This window comes from Equus caballus, chromosome 6 (assembly GCF_041296265.1).
Source record: "Equus caballus isolate H_3958 breed thoroughbred chromosome 6, TB-T2T, whole genome shotgun sequence".
Taxonomy (NCBI): Eukaryota; Metazoa; Chordata; class Mammalia; order Perissodactyla; family Equidae; genus Equus; species Equus caballus.
The window spans coordinates 86362462-86382024 of record NC_091689.1 but is presented as its reverse complement, the minus strand read 5'-3'; the positions used below and the strand labels follow the sequence as shown (position 1 = coordinate 86382024).

At 38.7% G+C, this 19563-nt stretch overlaps 2 pseudogenes; one reads left to right on the top strand and one right to left on the bottom strand.

Annotated features, from left to right (window-relative positions):
• Positions 1 to 3307: 3307 nt before the first annotated feature.
• On the bottom strand, positions 3308 to 4289 carry LOC100051162 (small ribosomal subunit protein uS2-like; annotated as a pseudogene).
• On the top strand, positions 9447 to 10348 carry OR6C341P (olfactory receptor family 6 subfamily C member 341, pseudogene; annotated as a pseudogene).

Sequence of the window (19563 nt, the reverse complement as noted above, 5' to 3'; positions counted from 1 at the left end):
GCCACTCTATACCCCTGGTAATTCCAGATGTGCCAGTTCTTTGCTTAGACAGAGACATGGGCTTTTGAGAGATCTCAAGAGCTCCAATTGTTTGTTATTTTTGTTGTTGTTGTGTTGTCATCTACACATTCTGACACCTTGATTCAGAGTTTTTTTCCCCAAAGCTTAGAAGTCTATGGAGGAAAAAATACAGCCTCGTCTGATGTAGAGCACACCCTGTGCGTGCAGTGCAGTGAATGACAGAAAACTTAGAAAGTAAAATATAGGGAGAATAAATAAGGAGGATAAGTGTGATGCGGCTTTATGAAAATGGCCCCCATTGACAAAGTGCGAAAGAGAAATATATTATCTTCTGTTTATCAGTGTTAGGAGGGAAACCCTAAGCTTGAAGACAAGAGACATGTTCCATTTTACACTCTGCCAAAGTCTGTGACTTTAGAACTCACTGCCTGCCCCGGGCCTTAGATTCTCTATCCATCAGGTGAAAACAGGGATTCAGATAATCTAACTACATGTCCTTGAGTCTCTGGGAAAATAAAAAGCAACTACAGAAAAATAAGTATTTTAATTAGAGCTTTGAAGTCACACAGATTTTGAAGACTAAATATATTGGAAACAATAGGGTAATTTCACTTGGAGTCAACAAGTAAGGTTGATGTGATTTTTGTGTGTGTGTGTGTGTGAGGAAGACTGGCACTGAGCTAACATCTGTTGGCAATCTTCCTCTTTTTGCTTGAGGAAGATTGTCATTGAGCTAATATCTGTGCCAATCCTCCTCTGTTTTATCTGGGATGCTGCCACAGTATGGCTTGACAAGCAGTGTTAGGTCCGTACCCAGGACCTGAACCTGTGAATCCCGGGTTGCTGAAGAGAAGCATGAAAACTTAACCACTACACAACTGGGCCAGCCCCTTGATGTGATTTCTTATGGTGTTCTCACTGACTAGACAGACCAAGAAGTAAATCACTAAAGTTATACCCTCAGAATGGAGAAATTTAACAGAGAATCCCCTTCTCCTTACTAGTCCACAATGACACAAATTGGGATTCTTCTAATCAATAGACATATTCATTTGGGTCCCTGGGAAACCTAGAAAAGACAAATATCTATCTGGTTGTCAGTAACTTGAAAGCTTTTGCTGACTTCATGAAGTTAAGGCCATCATGGGATAAAGCAAGTTGATATAACAAGTCCATCTAAAAGGAATAACTTTTGGCTGAATTTTACACGCATCAGGGAAACCACTTTTCCCAAAAAGCACAGCAAGAGGGGAGACTTTGAATGAACACCCTTTCCAGAGTCATATCTTCTTTGTCAAGATCCACAATGAACATTTCAGAAATTTCCTGACCATCTCATACTTTCTGTTGCCATGAATAACATCTAATTGATCAACTTTCACACATTTCTTTCTGTGTTGCTGTTAGAGACAAAAAAAACTTCAAGACTATTTTTAAAACAATTAAAAAACAATGGAACAAATAATTGGAAAGTTTATTTCTGGGAATTCAGGCTATTTTTCCTTAAAATATTTTGATATTTCTTGCAGTGACCAGAAATAGAAGTGGATTCTAAAGCAATCGCGTTTGACTGCATAAATCACTACATCCTGTTTGAACATTACAAGTCCATACACTTGCTATATGTTAAAACGTGTATGTTTAAACTCATTCAAGACCCACAGAAAGACAAAGTCACTGTCAGTCGGCACATATGCAATTATGTCTTAGTTGGGCAGTCATTGGAATAAATTTAAGTCATCAAAAAGTTTACATTTATTTTGGGCTAGCTTTCTTCTAGGGTTCTGGGAAATAGTGTCAGTGACTAGGACCCCCTCCCTGCTCACAGTTAATCAGACCAGGTGATCTTTGGCTTTAAACCCTCGTTCTTTGAAGCATAGGGAGACAATGTAGTATATTTAGAAGGCAGGGACTTTGTCATCATGCAAACATGGGTTCAAGTCTAAACTCTACCTCTTTGCAAATATGTGGCCTGAGCATCTAGCTTCTCAGTTTTCAATCGCTCAATTTTTCGTTCATAAAATGGGGATAGTCATGTAACTCACCCACAAGGGTTGTCATAAAGATTATAAGAGACAACATATATAAAGCACTTAGCACAGGATTAGGTCAAAGAAGAGCTCAATCAATACTAGTTACCTAGCTAAACATCAACTATGTTTTATGTAATGTTAGACACTCCCACATTTATCCTACCCCTATCAAATATATAATAATGCATTGAATGGAGAAAATATTCTGTAAAATTTGATTAAGTCAATGAAAAACAAAAATATTATGCATAAATTACAATTCTGCACTATTTGCATCAACTTTTTTGGGGGGTTGGACAGCAGCTAACATTTTAAAAAATAAAATTGTATGTATTTAAAGTATATAACATGATGATTTGATACACGTATACATAGTGAAACTATTACTACAGTCAAACGAATTAACGTATCTTTTTCTCACAGTGACCTTTTTTGTGTGTGTGATGAGAGCATCTGAAATCTACTCTCTTAGCAAATTTCCAGTATTCAGTACAGTATCACTAACTATAGTTCATCACGCTGTACATTCGATCTCTAGACTTACTCATCCTACATAACTGCAACTTTGCACCCTTTGACCAACACGAATGGCTTCTAACCTTGAAGCTTAAGTCAAAAGTGAGAAAACTGAACACAAATTCCCTGAATTATTTGTGATGTCTCATATGAAGAATGGTCACCAGAGGGTGATAGGACTTCATCCAAATCTGGCTTCCCTTGGGGAATTCTGAGCCGCTTCTCTCCTGGGTTCAACTGAAATATCCCTACGCATGTGGAGAGAGTCAAGCCTCCTGACTTGTTTTCTGACCCTTATTGTTCTGCACATGACCTATTGTTGCATCTCCTTGTCTCCAAAGACACTCTTCCCACTGATATATGTTTAAAGCTTTCATGTGAAAGAGTTAATTCAAGTTCATTGCACTGTAGGTTAATTAGCAACTTTTGAACCTGGGCTCCCAAGGGAATCTTCTGGTTGTTCGGTAGGTTGATCCCTCCACACTTGTTTCAGACTCAATGGATATAACTGTTGCTCTTCTTGTAAATGTAAAATTTAGTGGGAGACCTGTCTTCGTGTTCAGAAAGAGTAGACTATCGATTTTCCAAACTGGAGAGAGTTCCTGTCAGTTTCTATAGTCTTCCATCTTCTGAGTTAACCAGAATATATGAACATTTTCCCTACTAATAGAGTAGAACAATATATTTGGGATTTGAGTTTTAAAAATTTCTTTCTTTTTTTTTTGTCAATCTTATTTTCTGTCAACCTTATTTCCATTTTAAGAGTTTGTGGAAGAGCAGCTTAAGACCACTCAGTGGTTGTTCCTACCCACTCAGTGGCCTGAGCAGTGGGAGCTGCAGACCAGTCTTCAGTGGCAGGCTGAGCACTCCAGTCTTCAGTAGGGAACTGCTGAATAAGCACAGAGCGCAGCTGCACGCCTTCAGATCAGTCTGCAACCTCAGGTTGAGTAGCAGTGAACTCAGGAGCAGGAGCAGTCCATTCACCCTGAAATTCCTCCTTGGTCACAGCCTTTTCAGCAGCAGCCTGCTCTTCCTTTTCAATCTCTTCAGGATCTCTGTAGAAGTGGAGATCCCAGGCATGACCTCCTATGGGTCTTACAGGAGATGGTACCCCGCATGCGTAGAACTTTCCGGGCAAGCATCCACCACATCAGACCCACAGACTGAGCTCCCTTATTGTCGCATGGGATGGCAATGTCCACATAGTGCAGAGGAGAGTCTGTGTTACACAGAGCAATGGTGGGCAGGTTAACATAAGTCGCCTCTGTGAGAGGCTGGTGGTCAGCCCTGGGATCAGTAATCACCAGAAGTCTTCGTTCCAGAAGGCTGCCTGGATCTGGTTAGTGAAGGTTCTGGGAGTGAAGCGGTCAGCAATAGGAGTGGCTCCAGTGGCAGCAGCAAACTTCAGCACAGCTTGCTGGCCAGTATTCCTGGAGGAGATGACACTGACATCAGCTGGGTTTTCAATGGCGACAATGGCACGAGCTGCCAGCAGAAGCTTCTCCCAGGTCCTCTTCAAATTTATGATATAGATGCCATCACTTTTCCTTTTGTGGATGTACTGTTCCATCTGGAAGTCAAGGTTGGTGCCGCCTAAGCAGGTTCCTGCTGCAAGGAATTTGAGGACATCCTCCTCCTTCATTTGCAGGACATCAAGGGCTCCGGACATTGTGAAAGCTTTCCTTTTAAGTTACAACGGGAATCCAGAACAATGTCGTATGGACCCCTCCCTGGGCAGCACGGAAAGCAAAAATTTCTTAAGAGGAAAAGTGACTGGGAATTAATGGGTATCAGTTACCGAGGAGAAATTTCTCACAGAATTTTTATAAGTGCTAGTGTGGGGGTACATACAAAAAAATGTGGTGAAGTCTAACTTACTTGCTTCTAGTCGTCCATTCCTTCCCACCTTTGAGTTACACTAAGAACCTTTGTGGTTAGGGTGCGCTTAGAAGCCATGAAGGACCATCAGAGAGGGCAGTATAATCAAGTTAGTTTTGACATACACGCACCATCTGGAAGCTAATAGAATCAAATCTGGGTACTAAATAACAGTGACAATATTCCAGAAGAGGAATCAACAGATAATTCTGAGATATCACCTTGTTTTATGACATGTAACATGCCTTTGAACAGGACCTTTGAATAATATTCACGGCAGGGAGAAGGGTTAAGAAGAGAAACAGATGATTTACAAAGGATACAGCCATCTATGAAAAGTTCTGATAAAGCTCTTTCTCCTCAGTCGAATGAAAATGTCCCCCCCCAGGGTTCTCTACTACACAATCTGAATCTCCAGGCTGAGGATATGACCTTATAGAAGGGGCTTCATATTTTACAACACATTTGTCCCTACGTGTGTAAACACATTAGGCCTGTGGTCAATGAATATGTTAAATTAGGATATTTATATGTTATTGTGCAAGAGTTCATTAATTTCTTATGCAGGTGAGATTGGGATGTAGAGAAAAATTAAATACTGACAGAGAAAAAGTAAAAAGATTTTCAGGGTCCAGAGCATAGTCCAGGATAAAAAGTACTTGGCAAGGTGTTATATGAGGGCACTGGAAGCCTGGATGAAAGTAAGAGATGGAATTAAGAGGCCAGGAGGGAAAGATAGTTGAGGTCCAGAGACTTGACCTCTCGCCTTTAACATTTAGCATCCTATGATCAGTCCCCAAGTGACTCTCTGTTACCTGGGATGGTACCAGCTAGCAGGTAACAGGACTCAGAGGTGGTTGCACATCCCTGTAATGCTGTCTGAAAACCAAGGGAGGGGCTATGCAGCTTGACTGGCACAGTCCATACCTCACTGGGAAGGGAAAAGCCACTTTCCCTACACTTAGGGGAAATACACATCAAGGCTATTGTGGGAAATGTTTTCCAACAACCAAGTGAAAACCATCCTTTCAGAAACTAATTGGAGTCTTCCGGGAGGATCCTGTTCAACATAATGGAAGAAATCAGGAGCCCCGGAGACAGTGAGTACAGATGGAGAAATGTTTAAATAACTATAATGTGATTAATTATAGAGTGTTGAAGAGCCATTGTCTGCCTACTATTGGCCCTAATTCAGGTGCAGATAGTTAATTGACAGATACACGGTCAGATAGGCCGAGGTGGCATCCTATAAAAGATTGATTATCTACTCAAAAAATAGGGGAAACAAGAGAGGGGGAAGTCAATTATCCATTTCCTCTCTTTTTGCCCAATCATGAAAAGCTTATACGTGGGTGAAGTAAACAAGCTAAAAGGCGTTACTTTGAAATATTTAAGAATATTAAGAATATGATTGAATTTCATCATCAGAAATGTATTTTTCAGAGCCATCCCTGATGGCCTAGTGGTTGAAGTTCAGTGTGCTCTGCTTCAGCAGCCCGGGTTCAGTTCCCGGGCGTGGAACCACCTCTGAGTCCTGTTACCTGCTAGCTGGTACCATCCCAGGTAACAGAGAGTCACTTGGGGACTGATCATAGGATGCTAAATGTTAAAGGCGAGAGGTCAAGTCTCTGGACCTCAACTATCTGTCAGTAGCCATGCTATGGCAGTGGCTCACATAGAAGAACTAGAAGGACTTACAGCTAAGAATATGCAACTATGTACCAGGGTTTTGGGGAGGGAAAAAAAACAGAGAGGAAGACTGGCAACAGAAGTGAGCTCAGAGCGAATCTTTCTCAGCAGAAAAAAAAAAAGAAATGTACTTTTCAATTAAAAACAAAATATCTCCAGAATCAATAGTTCAAAGTTATTGCCAGCTTTTGAAACTTAGTATTGATCCATTTGCTATTTCCACAGTAACAAGAAAGCCATATGGGAGCAATTTTCTGAATAATAAGACAAACTCACTTAAGTGGTCAAACTTTCATATAATAAATTGCTATTTCTGACCCTCGGTCTCTACCATTCTTCCAGAAAATTTAGAAAGTGAGCAATTTACTATATGAAAGCTTAACCACTCAAATGAGTTAGAGAACACATTAGAGTTAGAAAATCTGAAGATCAGAAAAACAGACTCCTGAAATTTTTTTCTGACATTTGTATAGGAAAGAAAATATGTAATTGGGATTCAGGAGGCAAATTCATTCTCCTGCCACTAACAAGCCTGCCGCTAATAAGCCAGCCATATATAATAAGTATTATATATGTAATAATAACTTCCAACTATCTGTTTTTAACCTCAAAATTGGGGGATTGAACAAAATGGCCGACCATATCAGCTGCACGTAAGATTGTATCAATCTATTCATAATCTATAGGTAATAATTATATATACACAGGACCGCATCCACCAAGGCTGAGGTTTTCTTTTCTTTTTTTTTTTTTTTAAGAAAGAGAGAGGAGAACACAAATAGAGTGTGGAAGAGATGGCTAAACTAGTAGGGTAGTTTGAATGGATACATTCTGAATTGGCACAAGGTTTTGAAAAGTCAGGGCACCACAACAAGGCCCAGAAGAGAATTTGGAGGTTATGTGCTGTTGGGGAGTAAGTTCAAAGAGAGGTGGATGAATTAAGAAATGTTGTCAGCGTGCTATTCTACACATTGCGAAGAGTAAATGACAAACCCTAAGTGGACTTGGAATGAAGAGAACACACAGTGTAATACAGCCGGTACATGATCCATTGATGAATAGACTTGCCAGGGAAGTACTACTTGTGAGATTCCAGAAGTCTTCATAATATCAAGAGTGAGTAGGAAACTTTATGGATGTCTTGGAGAGACATGAAGGACAGAGCTACGGTTGCAGCGAGGAAAAGAGGAGAAGGGAACCAAACTCCTTGACCAAACAGGGAAAGATATCAAGCATTGTGGCAGGAACAACTCCTGTTCAAGGAAAAAAGAAGAAACAGCAAAAATATTCAGCCTTTACTTAGTGCTGATACTGTCTGTAAAACTATGCTAAGGACTTTGTATTTAATCTTATTTAATCCTCTCCCAATTCAGTGAGGAAGATGATATTAATATCTGTGTCTTATGGGTGATGAAACTGAAGGAAGCAGAATGCTGCACCCTGACCTGACTGACTCCTAAACCCCCACCCTTCAGCACCACCATCTTCAAAATGACCCAGGCAATTGTCCCCTGTTTACCCGGGAATTAACTTTCCAGCAGCCTCAATCAATGTCCTAGAGGAGAATTATGGGTATGGGGGTCAAGTCAATCCTCTAGCATCTAATTTCCACAAAACAGTTCTCCACAAGAATCGATAATAACGTAAAGTTTATTGTCTGGTTTACCCTTTGGCTCTGGCAAACAGGCCTGGCATCAATCAGGGGACTACTGGTAAAATGATCTTTTTACCTTGCTGACGCCAAAAATAGTCTCAACAAGTTTAGAAAACTCATTGGAGATAAATGACTAAATGGAAACGGGTGAATGATGTCTTGGTTAAAGTGTAATCAGCTGCTTTGTTTTCACATGTAAAATACTTGGTCCCATTATTTACTTAACAAATATTTATTTAACTCCTACTGAGTGTCAAACATGTTGCTAGGCAGCGCATTGAGAGCTGTGAACACAAGAAACATGATCCACATCCTCCTGGGCCTTGCAGTCTAGGAAGGGGACAAAGGTTAACAAGTTATAAAGAAAATACGCAATTACAAAGAGTAAAGGAGTGCTGGAAGGAAAGCAGAGTGCAGGACTGAAAACCCCAGGTTCACAGAGGGTTTGCTTTGGAGAATACAGGACCTCCTCTCCAAGGAGATCATGATGAGAAAGACCTAAAAAATTACAAAGAATAGATATACGTGAAGCTGGAGGAACTGAAAAAGGTCCCTATAAATGGGACATGCTGAATGAGAGAAAGCGTAGACAAAGCTGAGGTTGGAGAGAGCAGCAGCGGCCAGATCGTGTGGGAATCTGCAGGCTTAAGTAGAGAATTTCAGTTTCATTCCAAGTTCAGAAGGAAGCCATTGAAGGGATTGAAGAAGGGAAAAGGCATCATTCTATGTATTTGTTTAAAAGAGCATCTGGTTGTTGTGTAGATGATGCTTTGTTAGTTTTCTCCAGTTTTGAAACTGAAGAGAGCAGAAAGGCAATAGTTAGTTTAAATGAGCAGGTTTGGCCGTGGAGCTCAGAAAAGGCGGACACTAATAGGAGAAGGCTTAGGATCGTCATGTCTTTCACTACAATTAAGCCAATTACATTCCACTGAAAAATGTTTCATGGTGTTTATGACTAGAAGGATTATCAGCATTAATTCTAAAACTTTGTATATAATAGTAACAACAATAATGTTAGCAAATCCTTATATAATGCTTATTATACGCCAGACAATTTTCCAAGTGGTTTAAATGGATTACTCATTTATTCCTTTTAACAATGCTATGAAATAAGTTCAATTATTCTCCACAGTTTACATATGAAGAGATTGAGGCACAAAGATTAATAATTTGCCTAAAATCACGTGCCGAATGAATCATAATTTGAGCCCAGATAATTAAGCTCCAGAGTCCATGCCCCAAACCAACGTGTTATGTTGTCCTGCTGGTGCCATCATATGATGGTGTTTGTCTTATTTTTCTACATGGCTGATATCATCTGAAAGAGGTTCATTCCAAGGTTTTGTTTTTGGGGTTTTCGATTGTTTATTCTACAAGAGTCCTTGTACCACATATTTATCATTAATATAATGATAAGAATGTTTAACACCTGCCTTCCAGCCATGCCATTGTATGAATCTTGGAGAAGCACAAGCCACCAATGCCACCACATTATCAAATAAAATGATATTGGCTTGCCCGGCAGTCTCACTCTACTCCCACTTTCAATCCATTTGCACCCTACTCATGTCCAATTTCTACCTTATTTTTACCAACATAACATGCAGAAGTCAGAGGTCAGTGATGAAAAATTACAGCGTCAACAACATCACTCGGCGGGGACTGACAGATGACCCAATCTCCAGATTCCGCTTTTGGTCTTTTTGTTTGTCGCTCATCCGCTGAGTGTGATCGGGAACCTGACCATCACCAGTGTCACCTTTGTAGATTCCCACCTTAACACTCCTATGTGCTTCTTCCTCTGGAATTTCTCCTTTTTAGAAGCCTCTTTTACCACTGTCTGTATTCCCAGATATCTGTATACCCTTGCCAATGGGGACAATACAGTTACCTATAATCCCTGTGCCACTCAGCTATTTTTTCTTATTTTCCTGGGTGTGACTGAGTTTTTTCTCTTGATGGCCCTGTCCCATGACCATTACGTGGCCATCTGCAAGCCCCTGCATTACCTGACCATCATGAACAACAGAGCCTGCATCAAATTCCTTGCTGGTAGTTACATATAGGCTCTGATTATCATTCTCCCATCGTACACCATGGGCTTTGGCTCGAGTTTTGTGACTCCAATATCATAGGTCACTTTGGCTGTGAGGCTGCTCTCATCCTGAAGATCACCTTCTTGGACACAGAGTTCATAGAGTGATTTGTCTTGGTCCTGGCTGTGTTGACCCTCCTGTTCACCACGGTGTGTGTAATTATGTCCTACACGTACATCATCAGGACCATTCTCAGATTTCCTTCTGTGCAGCAAAGGAAAAAAGCTTTTTCTACATGTTCTTCCCATCTAATTGTGGTTTCTATCACTTATGGAAGATGCGTCTTCGTTTATACCAAACCACATGCAAAGTAAGGGGTCGCTATGAATAAGATCGTGTCAGTACTGATGGCTTCGGTTGCCCCAGGAATGAATCCCTTCATTTATACTCTGAGGAACAAGCAAGTGATACAAGCTTTCAAAGACATGAACAAAAGGGTTGCATCTATCCCAAAGAGCTAAAGAACCAATGAATTTAAAATGTCAAAATGTAAAAGAATGCCTTACACCTATTTTTAACAGTTTTATTGAGATATAATTTAACTACTATAAAAGTCACCAGCTGTAAGTGTTCTATTCAATAAATTCTAGTAAAGTAATAGAGTTGTGCAACCACACCACAATCCAGTTTTAGAACACTTCCGTCACCCCAACATCTTCCTGATGACCACTGGCAGTCAATCACCTAGTCCCCAGCAAACACTGACCTGTTTTCAAGTTTGCCTTTTCTGGACATTTTATATAAATGGAAATATATAATATGCAGTGTTTTGTGTCTAGCTCCCTTTATTGAGCATGTTTTTGAGGTTCATCCATGTTGTAGCATTTACCAGTAGTTATTTCTTTTTCTAGCAAATATTCTTCCATCATATAGATATACTACATTTTGTTTATTCATTCATCAGTTGACGGACCTTTGGATCATTTCCATGTCATTGTGAGACATACGTTTTCATTTCTTTGCACGTACCAGTGAAATTGTTGAGCTGTATGATATCTATGAAGCTGTTTACCAAATCTGTACCATCTTCTATTCTCACCAGCAATGTGTGAAGGGTCCAGTTTCTTCACTTTCTCATCAACACTTTACTTTAACTCTTTTTTATTATAGCCATTCTCATAGGTGTGTAGTGGCACCTGATTGTGGGTTTAATTTGCATTTTCCTAATGACTAATGATACTGAGCATCTTTTCCTGTGCATATTATCTGTTAGTATATCTTCTTTGGTAAAATTTCTATTCAAAACTTTTGCCCTTTTTAAAATATCTGAACAAAGATTTCTCCAAAGAAAATATACAGATGGCCAACAGGCACATACATGAAAAACGTCCAACATTATTAACTATCAGGGAAATGCAAATCAAAACTACAATGATATATCACCTCAGTCTGGTCAGAATGACCATAATTAACAAAACAGGAAACAATAAGTGTTGGAGAGGATGTGGAGAGAAGGAAACCCTCGTACACTGCTGGTGGGAGTGCAAACTGGTGCAGCCACTATGGAAAACAGTATGGAGTTTCCTCAGAAAATTAAGAATAGATCTATCATATGATCCTGCTATTCCACTGCTGGGTATTTATCCAAAGAACTTGAAAACACAAATGCATAAAGACACATGCACCTCCATGTTCATTGCAACCTTGTTCACAATAGCCAAGAACCTAGGTGCCCATCAAGGGACAAATGGACAAAAAAGATGTAGTATATATACACAATGGAATACTACTCAGACATAAGAAATGACGAAATCTGGCCATTTGTGACAACATAAATGGACCTTGAGGGTATTATGTAAGCAAAATAAATCAGAGGGAGAAAGTCAAATACCATATGATCTCAGTCATAAGTAGAAGATAAAAACAATGACACACAAAGATACAGCCACAGAGATTGGATTGGTGGTTACCAGTGGGCAAGTGGAGAGGGAAGAGGGAGAAAGGGGTGATTAGGCACATGTGTGTGGTGATGGATTGTAATTAGTCTTTGGGTGGTGAATATGATGTAATCTACACAGAATCAAAAATGTATTACAAGGTACACTTGAAAGTTATATAATTTTATAATCCAATGTTACTGCAATAAAGAAAAGAAAAGAAAGCAAAACAAAACATTTTTGCCCACTTTTTAACTGGGTTGCTTGTCTTCTTATCGAGTTGTAAAAACTCTTTATATATTGTGATGGAAGTCTTTTATCAGATATATAATTTTTAAATATTTTCTGCCCGTCAGTTGTTTTTCATTTCCTTAATTTTTCATTTCCTTTTGAAGTGCTAAATTTTTAATTTTGATAAAGTCCATTTTTCCATATTTGTTAAAAAGACTAGGCTTTCCTCTATTGAATTGTCTTGGTACCTTTGTTGAAAATCAATTGACCATAAATGCAAGGGGTTATTTTTATATCTCAATTCTGTTTCATTGATACTTACACCAATGCCACACTGTTTTATTTTCATGATTTTATAGTAAGTTTTGAAATTACGTAGTGTAAGACCTACAAGTGTGTTGTTTTCCAAAAGAATTTTGGCTATTCTAAGTCCTTTGTATTTACATATAAGTTTTAGGAAAAGCCTTTCATCATCTTAGCTTTTAGTTCTTACACCTCACCACCCCACATTTCTTTTGCACCCAGAGCCCACACTGTTGGATATATTAATCACTCTTTCCTTTCAGCTCAATCTACTTCTAGGAGGAATCGTGAAAAATTCCTTTATAAACATATCATTCCATGTCATTACAAAACCTTAGTTATTATCTCAGAGCCAGGAAAAGTTTTCATTCCTAGGAATATAACTTAGGGAAACCCTTACATATGTGCATCATGTTACATGCTTAAAAATATTTATGACATTGCTATTCATTGTAGTGAAAAACTGGAAACACAACATGTGTCCATGAGTCAAAGAACAGATTGATAAAATGTGATTGTATTCATACAATGGAATACTGTAGAGTCATTGAATAAACTGTAACAACGCCCGTCAACATGAATGTATCTCATAAAAATAATGGTAAGGGAGAAAGTAAGACACAGAAGAATGTATATAGCATGATTCCATTCAGACAAAATTTTTTTTTAAAAAAAGACAAACTAGACAATATAATTAATATTGCATTAATTGGTGGTAAAACTAGAACAGAAAATAAGGAAAAGATCGTGGAAACAGGAGTGTACTTATGTCATTGGGGATAGGGAGAAAGGTAATTGTGACGCAGAGAGGTCAGTGGGGCTTTTCTAAGGTTATGGCGATGAGCCATTTCATAACTGAATGTCAGTTATATTGGGTGCTTGCTTTATAGTTGTTTTTTTAAAAGTGCACAAATCTTTTATGCATGCTTTATTTATGAACAAATAATTAAAATAATAATTGATATGGAAAAGTAACCATAAAAACTTTGATAATTAAATAATCAAATGAGAATATTTGTTCAACTATATGTAAATTAATTCAAATACCTGGATGAAATAGATAATTTTCTAAGAAAATATAATTTACTAAAATTGACCGAGGGAGGCAGAGAGAATCTAAACTGTCTTTCATAGAAAAAATAGCAAAGGTTGAGAAAGAGGTATCCTTCCATATGTATCAGGCCTGCTGAGACGGTTTCAGAGGTGAATTCCTCCAAATCTTCAAAGAGTAGATAACTACTTACCTAATTTTTCTAGACAATTCTGAGACTGAACCCTTTCACAATGATTATGGTTCTTTGAATCAAAATTGCCTTTCTTGGATCTTGAGGATGTAGTTTGTGTGTAAGTTTCTTATCCACTGAAACCGCATTTGAAAATTAAGTATTAGTAGATTTAAGTTCTGTTGTTCTCTCTATAGCATCAACTGTTCTTGTACATTTATTTTGATTCTGCTGTACCAATGAGTGATGTCTCACTGGAAGTCCTTACCCAGTTTACTCTGAGAAGCCTACGGCTGTTTAACTTTCCAGCGTGATTTACATGTCTACCCAATACATCAAGTCCAACCATGCTTGGTTTGTAAGATTTAGGTATTTGTACACCGCAGCTGCAGTCTAAGACATGCTCTTATGCCCAGGGCCCCACTGTGCCAGTGACTTGTACAAAGTCCTGGGTGCTCTAAGGGACAGTGAGGGAAAGAGGCTATACCGCTACAGCTTCTCCTAAACGTACCCAACTCAACACCCCCAAGCATAGGTTGAGCCTAACTGAAAAGAATCTGGAAAGACCTTTCTACCCCGACTGGGAATTCAGAAACACTAAAGGAAAAGATTGGTAGGTTTGAATACGTTTTAAAAAAACTTTAAAAAAATGTTCCGTGTGGCAATAAATAAATAAGCAAGAAACAATAGCACAAATGTCAAACTGGGAAAAGTACCTGCAATTGATATTAGCGATTAAAAAGCTGAGCTTTCTAATTCATAAAATGCTCTGAGAAATCAACAAGAAATAATCACTATCCTAATAAAATAATTCAAAGACAATATGAAATGATTATTTGAATAAAATAGTCAAACTTGTTGATAATAAGATAGATGTTAAAACACCACTGTTACCAATTTTCCCCTATTAGATTGAAAAAGCACACGCAAAAGTTTGATAATACACCTTATTGTGAGGATACTGAGGAAATTGACCTAGATAGTGTTTGTAGGAATATAAATTGACCTAAGCCTACAGAGCACAATTTGACAATAGCTATCAAAATTCAAAAACCTAAAGTCAAATTCAAATGCATTCAAAACTCTTCAATCAAGGAATTCCATTTTGGGGATCTATTCAACAGGTCTGTGAACAAATGTGTGAATTAATATCCCTTTAAAGTCATTCATTTCAGCACTGCTTATACTAACAAAAGAAGCCAATCAATTGAAATCTCCTTCAGTGGAAGGTTATTCTATTCTATTCAGCAGAAGAAGTTCCATTCTATGGAATACCTTACACCTATAAAAAATGTCTTTTGGGCCCCTTGTGTATTGACATCAAAAGATTTCCGTTATACCATATATTTAAGTAAGAAACATGTAGAACAGTGCATATATTTCTTTTGTTTAGAAAAAGGATAAAAATTAATCGTCTAATTTTACATATGCCTAAAAATGCACAAAAACACTGGAAAAATAGTGGAAGTGTACAGACAGATGACTGAGCTTATGAAAATAAAATGATAAAAAAGAGCTTTCAGTGTATATCTTGTTACATTTTCTAAGGTTTGAAAGATTTAAAAAATCATCTAAATGAATATGTGTTCATCATATAAACATAGAGTACTACATACAAATACAACTCATACAACATATTCATCAACAAATGAACTTACGTATTATATAATATGTATTTCTACTTCAGTTGTATTCAAATTTTATATTCATATTTCATTCACATTTGTATTTAATTCATACTCATGATTCCTGCAAATTCATACGTAATTTATACAATTCATATATGAAATCAGTTTATACAATGTATCCATCATAAAAATGAATACCAATACTACCTATGGAAACATATGTCATGCGCTGGAAGTGATAATTTGAGGGAAATTTATAATCTTAAGTGCATATATTTGGAAAAGATGACTAAAGTTAAACTTTCAACTTTAGAGGAATAAAACAAAATAAACTCTAAAGAAAGATGATACAAAGATAAGGTGTAAAGATATAAACAAGAATTAATGAAATGGACAACAAAGATACAGTATGAGGGAAATTAATAAAGTCCCCCCCCCAAAAAAACTCATAAAATTTTCATCTCCTGGTAAAACTGATCATGAAAAAATAAAGAGGATACAAATAACACTAAAAATGGAAAAGAAGATCTAATTGATACAACTTAGATAGCAAAGATTTAAAAAACTAATAAAACCTTACATTAGTAAATGTAAATTTTAGTAAAATGGACTAATACCTATTAAAAAAATGACCTCAAAAAAAAAAGCCTAAATGGTGCTATAAAATTTAAGAAATTAATCATAGTTTACAATCTTCCAAAAAAGAGAACACCAGGTCCACATATATTACACTTGAGTTCTATCACTCTCAAGGAACAGATAATTCCGAAGAAAGAAAACATTTTCGGCACCAGGAAAAATAAAACTACTCCCCAATTTATTTTATGAAGGTAGCATAACCTCCACCCTAAAACCATGTAAGATAAGGAAAACTGAAGGACAAGCTAACTCAGGAACACATATGCAAAATCTTAAGATATTAGCAAGTTGAACCTTTTTTTTATTAAAAAACTAATGATGAAGTTTGGGTTTATGTCAAGGATACAAAAGTGGTTTAATCTTAGTAAAACTATTAATATCATTTCCTTGCCTCAGTAACAAAAGGAGAACAACTGTGTTTTTATATTACTAGACATACTAAATTTATTTTACTACATGTACTAAATTTAATTTATTTTATTTATACTAATTTACTAGATACAAATTTTTTTTGATAAAATTCAACACACATTCACGACAACTCCTAGCAGGCTATGAATGCAAGTGAATTTTGGAATGTCCAAGTGGACCTGAAATAATTAGCTTTGCTCAGTTATCTTTCCTACCTCAGTTATAAGTTAAAAATAAAACAATCTGACAGTAAAGTCTATTGCAAACAGTGGAATCGTGAGTGTGCAAACTCTTGAGTACTTATAATGAGTCACATGATTGGGCAAAACACACATGGGGGGAAAGGATGCCCAACACCAACAGGAGGAGCTCTCTCTCCTATGACAGAGACGGTATGGCTTCACCCAAGTCCAGCGGCTCTCGGGGCATCCCTGGGACGCTTCTTTCCTGAGCTTCACTGAAGAAAGCCTCAAGCCGTGAGAATAAAAGTGAAAAGAAACCACGCTTGTGATTTGTCATCTGACAGTTACTGTTCGCACCTGACCTGTTTCTGATTCTATTATTGCATCCTCCTTTCCCCAAGGACACAGTCCCAATTGATAGCTATTTCTCTTCTCACAAAGTTCATTAAAATTCATTACACTATAGATTAATTAGTGACTTTTGAACCTAGGATCCCAAGGGGTCCTTTGGTTTGTTTAATCAGATGGTCCCTGTACACCTGTTGAGGACCAAACAACTATAACTCATCCCATTCCTGTTAGTGTAGAATTTGCAGGGAAACCCATCTTCTTGTACAGAGGTCAAGATATGGACTTTGTTTGAAGCAAAGAGAGTTTCTCACCATCACAACAGCCTTTAATTCTTTCAACTATATGGAACATAGGTGCATTTTTCCTAGAATTAAAGTCAGAAAACATCCTTCATTTGGTATCCTTATAAGACCGTAGAAGGTAAAGGACATTTGGGAAAGACCTCTGGGAAACTGTGAGTAATGGGAACCTGCTCTTAGGCTCCTCTGCTCACTCACAGACTTGCCAGCGAGTGCAAGTGCGTGAGTGCATGAAAACTGTTGTAGGACACAGCGTCTCTACCAAACTCTTGCTCTGCTCTGATTACACTAAGGATCTTTGTGGTTGAATTGCCCACGGAAGCCATGAACAGCAACATGAAAGGTGAGTATGATCTCCTTAGCCCTGCCTGTCGTTCACCCCCAGAACCCAAGCAGTTCAAAGTTATAGACAGAAGGCTTTGACCGCTGTGTTTCAAAACCCGGGTCCTAAATAATTATGAATAGTGTCTCTCAACAGCAATCAATGCTTGTATCCAATGTTACTCTATTCTCTAACAAGTGACTTTTGAATTTTAGCAAGACTGTAGAAAGGTGTTCTGGGAGAAGTTTGAAGGATAGAAGAGTAAAATTTTAGGGAACGAATATAAACTCTTATGTATGAGATCCTGGGAAAGTGTTCCTGTTCCCTCAATCCAGCAAAAATGCTTCCCTCATGTTTATTTTTTACTACACAACCTGAGTATCTCCCACTAGAGGTAATTCCCCGTATTTCATGGGCAGCATCACAAAGCATACTTGAGAGGGTAAAACATTCTGTTGTTAGTATGACGACACAATAAATCAAGGCATTTTCTTATGCTGTTCTGCATAAATTTACCCAGTGTGTTCCAGATGAGACTAAGACGCTAACAGATATTGATTTTTGCAAGGGCAGAAGTTAGAATATTATGGGTGCACAGGGCTGAGGCCAGGTTGAGGAGAGTTTGGTGGGCACCTTTGTAGCCGCCCCTGACACAGGAAGGGTTAATAATCACTGGAAAAAGCTTGCCAACAAACTGTGACCCGGAGGTGAGAAGGCCGGTTAGCCAATGACGGGTAAGACCCCCTGGGGGGCAACCTAAGCCAGGCGGCGGCCGCCCGGGGGCACAGATGGAGAAACGATATCGATATCGGGAGCAAGAGGGACCGTTGCCTAAGAGACCTTGCCTGCTCTGAGATAAAAATATAGGAGCACAGCAACAACATGATAATATCAGAACAGAGGCCAAGGGAGGGCTCCTTGAGAAATCACTAAGAATTCTTGGCATTCGCTAATTACTTCATCCAGAACACCTGTGTATGTTTAACAGATGTAAGCTATGTATATATTGAAACGCTGGTTATAATAAACTCAGAGTGGCCATGAGCCCTCTCCGCATCTATCCTGATGTGTACATTGGATTGCGACACCGACATATGGTGACCCCGACGTGATCCAAGATCAGCGGCATTATCGGTGAGTAACAATATGGGGGAATTTCAACCGCCTTTCGGCGGTCCGCCGTGAGAATGATGGGCCAACAACTGGCGATTCAGCAGAAATTATACTTTAAGACACTTCAGCGGCTGCTGAAGGCGATTTCAGTTTCGGTTTCTCCCGCCGAGTCACAGAGGATATTGCTGGCAATATCTCTAAGCAGCCATGACTTGGCGTCGGGAAACTCGAAACGGGGTACACTCTCCAGTGCCCCGAAAAACCAAATTTGGGGAGCTCTCAATCAGCAGGCCGACTCTATGTGAATGATTTAGTGGCGGCCACGTCAGGAAGTGCCGGAGTGGATCTCACGGCTTCAGAGACAGTCGTCATAGATTGTGTTGACGAAACTTTTCTTGTTCCTACCAATGTATGGGGACCTTTACAATCAGGATATTTTGGGCTATTAATGGGATGCCCTAGCTCAGCTTTGAAGGGCTTAAACATCATTCCCGGGGTAATTGATGCTGACTATCAAGGTGAAATAAAAATCATGCTCCGTTTATCTAGTTATTATGTGATAGAAGCTTTTATGAGGATAGCTCAGTTGATATTAATACCTTACTTGTCCCCTGCTCACGCCTCGATTTCAGTTTCGGTTTCTCCCGCCGAGTTACAGAGGATATTACAATATCTACACATTGCCCCTGGTTCCCTGAGGATGGCACCTTGGACATTGAGTTGTGGGAAAGGGCTGGCAAGGCACTAAAGTCTCGCTTTAAGCATGGTCTTTTAAAGGATGTACATATCTTAACGACTTGGGGAACAGTACGTACTGCACTGTTCCTTTTGTGGGATCTATTGGATGAGGAAAACTCGGCCTCTTCACCCGAGCGCCCTTCAGGCAAAGCTGAGGAGGCGCCACCACTGCCTCCTCCGCCTTGCTCGCCGCCGAGACTCTTTTAAAAAGGCTGTTAGTAAGTCTCAGACAAATTTTGAACAAACGTCCTCAGACGATGATGATTTACCATTCCCCTCTCTTTTAGAGAGGCGTTTCGCCTTCAAGAACCCTCCTGTCTTGCCTACTGCTCCTCCTTGTACTCCACCAGCCCCATATG